Raw genomic sequence first — 9,188 nt, forward strand, 5'->3', positions numbered from 1 at the left:
CCGATTAATTATACGAAGCTGCCTATAAAGGAGATTTTTCACTTAATTAAACTATTAGTTGAGGCTAACTACATCACCTTTCGAGACAAGGTGTACAAACAAATTTTTGGATTACCAATGGGTTTGAGCCTGAGTGGCTTAATGTCAGAGATCTATCTCTCAACGATTGAGCAGATACATTTGACACCTTTTCGTCCCCGTATCACATACTATGGGAGGTATTTAGACGATGTTCTAGTTATTACCGATAGTAGTACTATCCAAGATATTTTACATTCGTTTAACAATATTCATTCTAGACTCAAATTTACATTGGAAAGGGAAGATACGGATACTAAGTCATTAAACTTTCTAAATTTCACGCTTACCCGGGACTCGAACAAAATACAATTTAGCATCTATCGAAAACCCACAAACACCGGTATGCTTCTACATTATAATAGCTACCACCCGTTCACCTACAAAAGATCGATTATCTTTAATCAATTTCTAAATGCCTATAAATATTCAACGACGGATTCTGCTTTAGACTCAGAAATACAAATATTAACTAGCAGATTCTTGAACAGGGGTTATCCCATTAACACAATAAATCGAATTAGGGTACAAGCTAAGGATAGGATACAAAATACTGCACCAATCAACAATAGTAATATCAAAAAATTCTTTATTTCTGTCCCATATGTTGAACAGTGGCACAAACAGCTTAACAGATTCTTTAAAGATACCGAATTTAAAATTATAGCTAGGCCTATACGGAAGTTACACACTATACTGAACAATCGCTCGGTTCTTTCGGCGTTCGCAACACAAATTAATGATCTAGTATACAACATTTCTTGCGGTGATTGCGACTCGTCTTATCAGGGTTCCACGCGGTTTTCTCTTAATATCCGTGTAAATCAACACGAAGCCTCTGTTCGTGCTTCTCGTTCAGCAGCGTCAGAATTAGCCTTTCATGCCATTAACGAAAAACATACTTTTTTATTTAACGAGGCCAAAATACTTAACGTTCAACGTAATTATACGCGACTATTAATTGCAGAAACCGTTGAAATTAAATTACACGAGAATTCTGTTAATGTTCGGCGGCCATATTTGATCTCCGATGCGTGGACCTTTACGCGCATGCGCGAAGACACATAATCACTATTTAAGTTGCAGGTTTAGCCTGATTCGATAATTTTCATTCCTGTGATCACGACAGTCGGTCGAAAAGCATTGTCAGCTTCAGGAAGGAAAATCGTTTTGAATATTTTCGTTAGATTCTTTTAATTGCGTTAATTTGAATTTTAATTGTTTTGAATTGATTTTGAATTGTGTTAAATTGATTATTTAATTATTTATATTTCACTTTAATTATTTATATTTTACTCTAATGTACCGGTAAGTTGTCGATTTTTTCGTTTTTTCCGTTTTAATTTCTGGAGGGTATCATACGGAAGTGTTCCACGTACTATATTGAGGTAAACTCCTCTTATCAATTTACTAATATTATTACCAACGTAGAACATATTGAGTAATACAGCTCTGATTCATACTACTAATATTACTTCTTTACACAGTGTGGCTCCATTATTTTTTCTGGAACAGAAATGAAACTAACAGGTCTGTAATTACTCGTGTCACCCACTGATTCCCCCCCCCCCTTTGTGAATTGAGGATACATTTGCACGTCTCCAGTCCATGTGGGTCTCCCCCGAGTCCAAGGATGCCCTCATAATCATGGCTAAGGGCCTGCTGCCTCCTTTAATATAACTGGATAGATATCATCCACCCCAGATGTCTTCCTTAGGTTTATCTTCAGCAATTTCTCCTCCACTTTGCTCTCAGTTATTACAAAATCATTTAACTCCCAGTTAGAGTTTGATAAACTTCTTGTCTCCACTTACCTAGAGAATTCTTCATGATTGAATATAGATGCAAAATATTCATTCAATTTGTCAGCTACCTGAGCAGGTTCATCAATAGTCGAGCCATCAATATCAGTGGACCAATCTGATTCATCCCTTTCTAGAGTTTACATAAGTAAAGAACTCTTTGCTGTTTTTCTTTGCATCCTTTGCCAAAGATTTCTCATAATCTGCCCTACTTGCCTAACAGCTTTTGTGACTTGATTAAAGACTAGCTTATAACTAACATAGGCTTCTCTGTCACCTGATAATTTATACGCATCCCATGCATTTTTGTTCTCTATTATGAGTCTCATTATTTTTGTAATCCATTTTTGCAAAGTTTATGCAAAAATGGATTACATCCATTTTTGCATAAACTTTGAACAGTATTTCTTAGTATGAAAAACCTAGTAGCTTCCATAATTAATTCCTTGAATGCTTCTCATTTAGAATTTGCTGTTGGTAACGTCATCAGTTGGTCCCACTGTATAGAATTTAAATCTGTCTGAGATCACCGTAGTCACCTTTACGAAAGCAAAAACTCTTCCCTTTACCCCTGATGGTAGTTACATCTTAAAGTAAATCCTGCATCAATACACTATGATCACTGCTGATTACACTACCCAACATGATTTTTTACTTCTAGCAAATCAATGGTTGTTTCTGGTGAAGTTTTATGTATAGAATTTAAAATCAGTCATAAAAATTTCCTATCACGTCTCAGTTTTAAGTTATAGATAGATAACTGGATTCTGTACAAAGATATCATTACTATTTAAAATACAATTTTTAAACATTAACTTTTGGTTGGTTTTGTTTATTGGGCTGAAAGTTAAGCAAGTACATCATTTCTGTTCTTGCAATATAGTATATTTTGATTTTGATTTTGATGCACTTTTCCAGACAAGTTAGTATTTTTATTAATTTTATTATACCAATCAACTGTTCAATATATAGCGTATGATAAACTACACTACAAGACTTCACCTTCTGTTCAAATTTACCAATTGCTTTTACTGTTTTTAGGTTAATGCATTGTTAAAATGGAGAAGACAAAACACAGAACTTGCGTTAATCACCCAGACAACTTCTGCTGTTTGTGGACACTTACCCCAAAAACGCAGAGGAAGAAAATATACAATGTTACAAAAGTTGCATATTCATTGTACTTCGGCTGCAAGATCGGTGACCAAGAAAAAAATTGGGCTCCACATATCTGTTATATTACTTGTACAACGCACTTAAGGCTGTTGTTTTATGGCAAGCTGAGAGCATTACCTTTTGCCGTCCCTATGGTGTGGCACGAGCCCAAGAATCATTTCGACTACTGCTATTTCTGCATGACAAAAATAAAAGGTATTTCCAAAAAGAGCAAGCACTGCATCAAATATCCAAATATCCCATCAGCAATTATGCCAGTACCACACGTAAAGAACTGCCAGTACCTGTGCCACCAAAATCTTGGGGTATTGGAAGTAGTGATGAAGGCACAGAAGAAATCATTTTACCAATGTCATGGAACCATGTACTTCACATGATTTGGACTATGAGCCAGAAAAAGAAAAGGCCACACACTACATTGAACAAGAAGAATTAAGCGACTTGATCAGAGACTTGGGTTACCCAAAGAGAAGGCTGAATTACTCGGATCCAGACTACAACAGTGGAACTTACTCGCCAGAGGTACAAACATTACAATATACTGGAAGTGAAATGAAGAGTTTTCAAGATATTTTGCAATGGAAAACAACGTGTGTCTGCAAAGACGTCATTGATCTTATGCACAAACTGAACATTGATCACAATACCTCTGAATGGCATTTGTTCATTGATGCATCAAAGCTAAGTTTGAAAGCAGTATTCCATCATAATGGAAATACCATCAATTCCTCTTGTTCATGCTGTTGGCCTGAAAGAAACAATAGTATGTCCCAGATTCTTGCTGCTATACACTACAATGACTATGGTTGGAATATTTGTGGTGATCTCAAAGTGATTGGACTGCTTGTTGGGTTGCAAGGTGGTTTCACTAAATACTCTTGTTTCCTGTGTTTGTGGGATAGTTGTGCAACAGTCAAACACTATGTCGTACAACACTGGGACAAGAGAGATGAATATATTCCCGGCAAAAGCAATGTAAAGTATGTTCCATTGGTCCACAAAAGGTTTTTCTTCCCCCTTTACACATCAAGCTTGGACTGATTAAGAATTTCACTAAGGCACTGGATAAAGAAAGCAGAGGATTTGCATATTTACTGAAAATGTTTCCAAATTTATCTCATGCAAAGCTGAAGGAAGGAATTTTCATAGGTCCTCCAATAAGAAAACTCCTAAAAGATGAAGAATTTCAAAGAAACCTGAATGATGTTGAACTGGCTGCATGGAGATCTTTCAAGGCTGTGGTACACCGATTCCTTGGAAAGAGAAAAGAAGAGAACTATGAGTAACTGGTGACAAACTTACTGAAATGTTACAAGAACATGGGGTGCCGAATGCCATTAAATATTCATTTCCTTCGTTCCCATCTGGATTTCTTGCCTGAAAACTTAGCAGATGTCAGTGAACAAGGAGAACGCTTCCACCAGGATGTATCTGCAATGGAAAAACAATACCAAGGTCGCAGACTCTGCCATGATGGGAGATTACTATTGGTTCCTTAAACGGGAAAGCAATCTGGAGTATAAAAGGAAATCATTGAGTGGGAAACATGTCTAAGTAACATATATTGTGTGTAATAATTACAATCATGTATGCTGATATTGTATAAAAACAAGGAATTAAAAAAATGTGTATATCTTTTGATGTAGACGTGACAGAAGTAAAAGATTGATATTTTCATAATCAGAACATTAATTTTGTTCAGAATAACCAACTTTCGTTCCAGAGGTATGACGAAAAAAAAATTTTGTCCTGTAGTGTTATCAGATCAAGAGTATTACTCCCTCTGGTTGCCCCTCCATCATGCTGCTGTAGAAACCAGTCATCCAATAAATCCACAAAAGTCTTGCTGGCATGCAAGTGGCCAACCCACAAGTTCCAGTCTGTATCTGGAAAGTTAAAATCCCCCATTACAAGACATTCTGATTTATTGGCTCACTCGATTTCTCTTCACAATTGTTCATTGTAGTCATCAGAGTCATTAAGCTTATAACATTCCTACTCTCATTTTTGCTTTATTATTATTATTATTATTATTATTATTATTTATTATTACTCGGTGATTGGGGGCTCCACCTCGTGACGGGTATTGCTACCAAGTACACAGGGTGGTTGTTATGTCTGGTGTTACTGTTGGTCGAGGAACTCTCTGACTATCCTACAGGTGTTCAGGATTGCGACTTTCTGGAGTTCCTTGTAGGTGTTTGCTGGGAGACCTATTGTTGCTAGGTCGTCTCTGTGAGTGTACTCAATCTGGGTGATCACCTTGCATCCCGTGGTGATGTGTTGGATCGTTTCTGAGGCCAGGTGGCATCGTCGACATGTGTCATCGAACACTCTGGGCTCCTTGCCAATGTATTTTCTATAGTTCCTGGTGTTGATTACCTGGTCTTGGATGGCGAGCATGAATCCTTCAGTCTCGGGGAAGAGCGTCCCGCTCATGAGCCATGCATTGGAAGCAATTTTATCTATGTGATCTTGATGGAGACCATGGAGTGTCTTCTCTGCCCATCTTTCTAGCTTCGTTTGTGCCTCCTGGTTGGGGGGCTCCTCGCTTAGGTTGAGTGATGTATATCGCTTGTCTCTTCCTTATGGCCTGCTGGAGTACTGCTGTGTGTTTCTGGAAGTAATCCTTCAGGTTAACAATCGCTGTTTTCTGTTGCTCAATGAGGTCTATCAGGCCTCTTCCTCCTTCTTTCCAAGCAATTGTCAGTCTCTCCACGGCAGATTTCAGGTGGTGTTGGCAGCTCTTGGTCATCATTGTCCTTGTCTTTCTCACAATATCCTCCAGTTCAGTGTTAGTCCAATCTATGACCCCAAAGAAGTATGTTAGCACTGGGACTGCATATGTGTTTATGGCTTTAACTGTGTTCCCTCCATTCCGTTTTGCTTTCAGCAGGCTTGTGAGTCTCTGATGGTATTTTTCGGTCAGGTAAGCCTTAATTTCGTTGTGCTGTAACTGCTGAGCTTGCACCATCCCCAAGTATTTGTAGGCTTCTCCCTCTGCCATGGCTTCGATCTCTTTACCAGTCTGCAGCTGGTAGTTTCAGTTGACTAATTTTCCCTGGTGCAATCTGTGGGTCTTGCATTTGTCTAGACCAAATTCCATCCTAATATCATTGCTGAATTCTTTGGTGATCTGGAGGTTGCTGAAGGTGCTTCTCGGTTCCCGCTTACAGCTTGATGTTATCCATGTACATCAGGTGGGTGAGGGTGTACAAGTTTTTCCTTCCTCTTTTGAGGTTATATCTGTACTTGCCACTGTTGAGCATGGTGGACAGCAGGTTAAGTGCTAGACAGAACCACAATGGGCTCGGGGCATATCCCTGAAAGATTCTTCTCCTGATGGGGATTGGCCTGAGTGTGATGTTTTCGATCTTAATGACGGTACTCCATTTCGCCATCATTTCTCCTAGGACGTTTGTCACTATCGGATTGACTTTGTAGATGTTCAGTGCCTCTATTAGCCAGTTATAAGGCACGGAGTCGAAGGCCTTGTGGTAATCGATGTAGGCTGTACATGTTGTGGTGCTTTTTGGAGGCTTGCTCCATAACCACGGCATCTATGGTTAATTCCTCCTTGCATCCTTTGCTCAGCCACTCACATACTTTCTGCTGTTCGGCCATTATGTTCTGACTCTCCAAGTGGTCTGATATTTTCCTAGTTATGCAGCTGGTCAGGATCTTGTACATTGTTGGGAGGCAGGTGATTGGCCTATATTTCGCTGGATTTCTTGTATCTTCGTCTTTAGGCTTCAGATATGTGATTCCTTCAGCGAGAAACTTCAGGATTGTCTCTGGGTGCCTTATCATTCTGGTGAACTGCTCTGCCAGGTGCTTGTGTGTGCAAGTGAGCTTCTTGTACCAGTAGTTATGGACATTATCTATTCCTGAAGTTCGCCAGTTGTGAGAGTTTTTGAAGATCTGTTTTACTTCTTCCCGAATCTCCCACCCTCTCATTTCTTGTATATCTTTGGTTTTCTTGCGTTCTAGTTCTATCCAGGGGGGCTCAGCTGTTATTTCTTTCTTCCCTGCTCCATATGTTTATTATTATTATTATTAGCCATATGGTGCAAGGAAGCCTGAGGGTTATGCTGCAACAGCCAAAAAAAAAAAAAAAAAAAAATTTCTGAGTTAACCTAAGAGAGAGAAGTATAAAGAAATCACCAAGAAAGAGAAGAATGATAATATCCAGCTCAGAACCCTGGGTGTGCCAAGCCTATACTTACCAGATGTGAGCCCCTGAGCTTTCCCAGTGCTTATGTCACACCAAACTAGCTCAACATTGCACTGGCCACCCATGTAAACTGGATGCATAGTCGTGATCCTGGACTTCTGTAAATGAAACATTTTGGGCTTTGGTGATGATGGTAATAGTAATAGTATGCAGGAAAGCAAGCTTATATAGCATCAGCCAAAAAAAAAAAAAATTCACATAACCATTCCCTCTAAAAGTTTGTCCGGTTCTTCCTTGAATTTATTTAAACTATCAATTTCCACAATGACAGAAGTTTGTTCCAGCAATTAACCACCTGCTGGCTAAAGGCAAATTTCCGCACATCTGTTCTACAGCTGTCTTTCCTCAATTTGAATTTATCTCCTCTTAGGTTTGTAATCAGAGCAAGCAGAAGAATCCCATCAGAATTCAGCGTGCTCAATCCGTTCAAGGCCTTATACAACTCAATCAGATCACCTCGCAGGTGCCTAGTCTCCAGCCACTGCAATTTGCAGAACTTAAGCCTCTTTTGGTAATAGGACCCCTTCATTCCCCTCCCCGATCTTGTTACCCTCTTTGTACACGCTCAAGCAAATCTACATCCTTCTTAAAATGGTGCTTCCAGGCCTGTATGCAGTACTCAAGGCATTGTTGTGGCCATAATTTGAAAGAAAAAATTAATTTTGAAATTTTGTTGCGGATCCTGAATAGCTTCCTATCTACGTTCATAATCGAAATGACGTCTTTTCAATCTTTTCCTTACAGTACTTCTGGAAACGAAGCGGAAATGCCAGTGATAGTAATTTTTTCAAATGCTTCCTCCGTTGTATTTACTTGAAAATATTCCATGATTTCCCATTGGTAGGGAGTGTAAGGCGAGGATGTTACATGGTCCCCCCTCTGTACTATTTGATTTATACGCAGAAACACTGATGAAAGAGTTCAAAGAAGAGCAGAAAAGAGGTCTAAAAGTAGGACCGGGGAAGATAAGGACAATAAGATTTGTAGGTGACTAGATAGATTGCTAATAATGGAGAATTACAGAGCTCCTTGGACATCTTGAACAGCACAATAAAGGAGTAAAATATGAAGATTAACAGCAATAAAACCAAAGTAACGTTAATTTCAAAGTGGCCGGGAAGAAGAATCAATACAACATTATATGGAATAATATTGGATAGATACAGGTCGATAGATACTTGGGAAGCGTAATGACAGAAATTGGAAAAAGCCTGGGAGAAATAAAAAATTAAGAAAGCAAATGGTGAAAACATTAATATGGAGTGTCGTACTATATGGCTCCGAGATATCGACACTGGGAAAGAGGAGATTAGACGCCTAGTAGCTTTCGAGATATGGGTGGGGAAGAGAATGGAAAAGGTGAAATGGGTGGACAGAGTGAGTGAGATTTTGCGGAAAGTAGAAGAGAGAATGTTAATAAAGAATTAAGAAGGAGACAAAATAACTTTATAGGACTGTATTGAGAAGAGACAGCATGTACAGGAAAGGGATTGAAGGGTAGATGTGTGGGAAGAGAACTGTTGGGAGAAGGAGAAATGGGATGATGTATTGGATGATAAGAGGAAATTATGCAAGAATTAAAAGTATAGCACAAGATGGAGAAGCATGCGTCAGTGAAGCCCTGGACTTGCCTGAGGGCACAGATCTTGACGAAAAAGATTTTATAACTGCAAAATATAAATATGAAACACAAATCCGGATAAGCAAATTAATGCGCCTGCGATTTCATGTACTGTATTTATATCAAATGAATTATTTGCCTGCCGTGTTGAATACTGGTAAACGATGGAAGTCGCGTTAAGCACCTGATTGTATAATACCAATCAGATGATCAGCGCGATTTCTGTGTATGTGGAACAAGCGGTTGAATAGGTTTTAAGAGTAATACTAAGTTGCAT

This window comes from Mastigoproctus giganteus, chromosome 12 (genome assembly GCF_048544385.1).
Source record: "Mastigoproctus giganteus isolate SK-2022 chromosome 12, ASM4854438v1, whole genome shotgun sequence".
NCBI lineage: Eukaryota > Metazoa > Arthropoda > Arachnida > Uropygi > Thelyphonidae > Mastigoproctus > Mastigoproctus giganteus.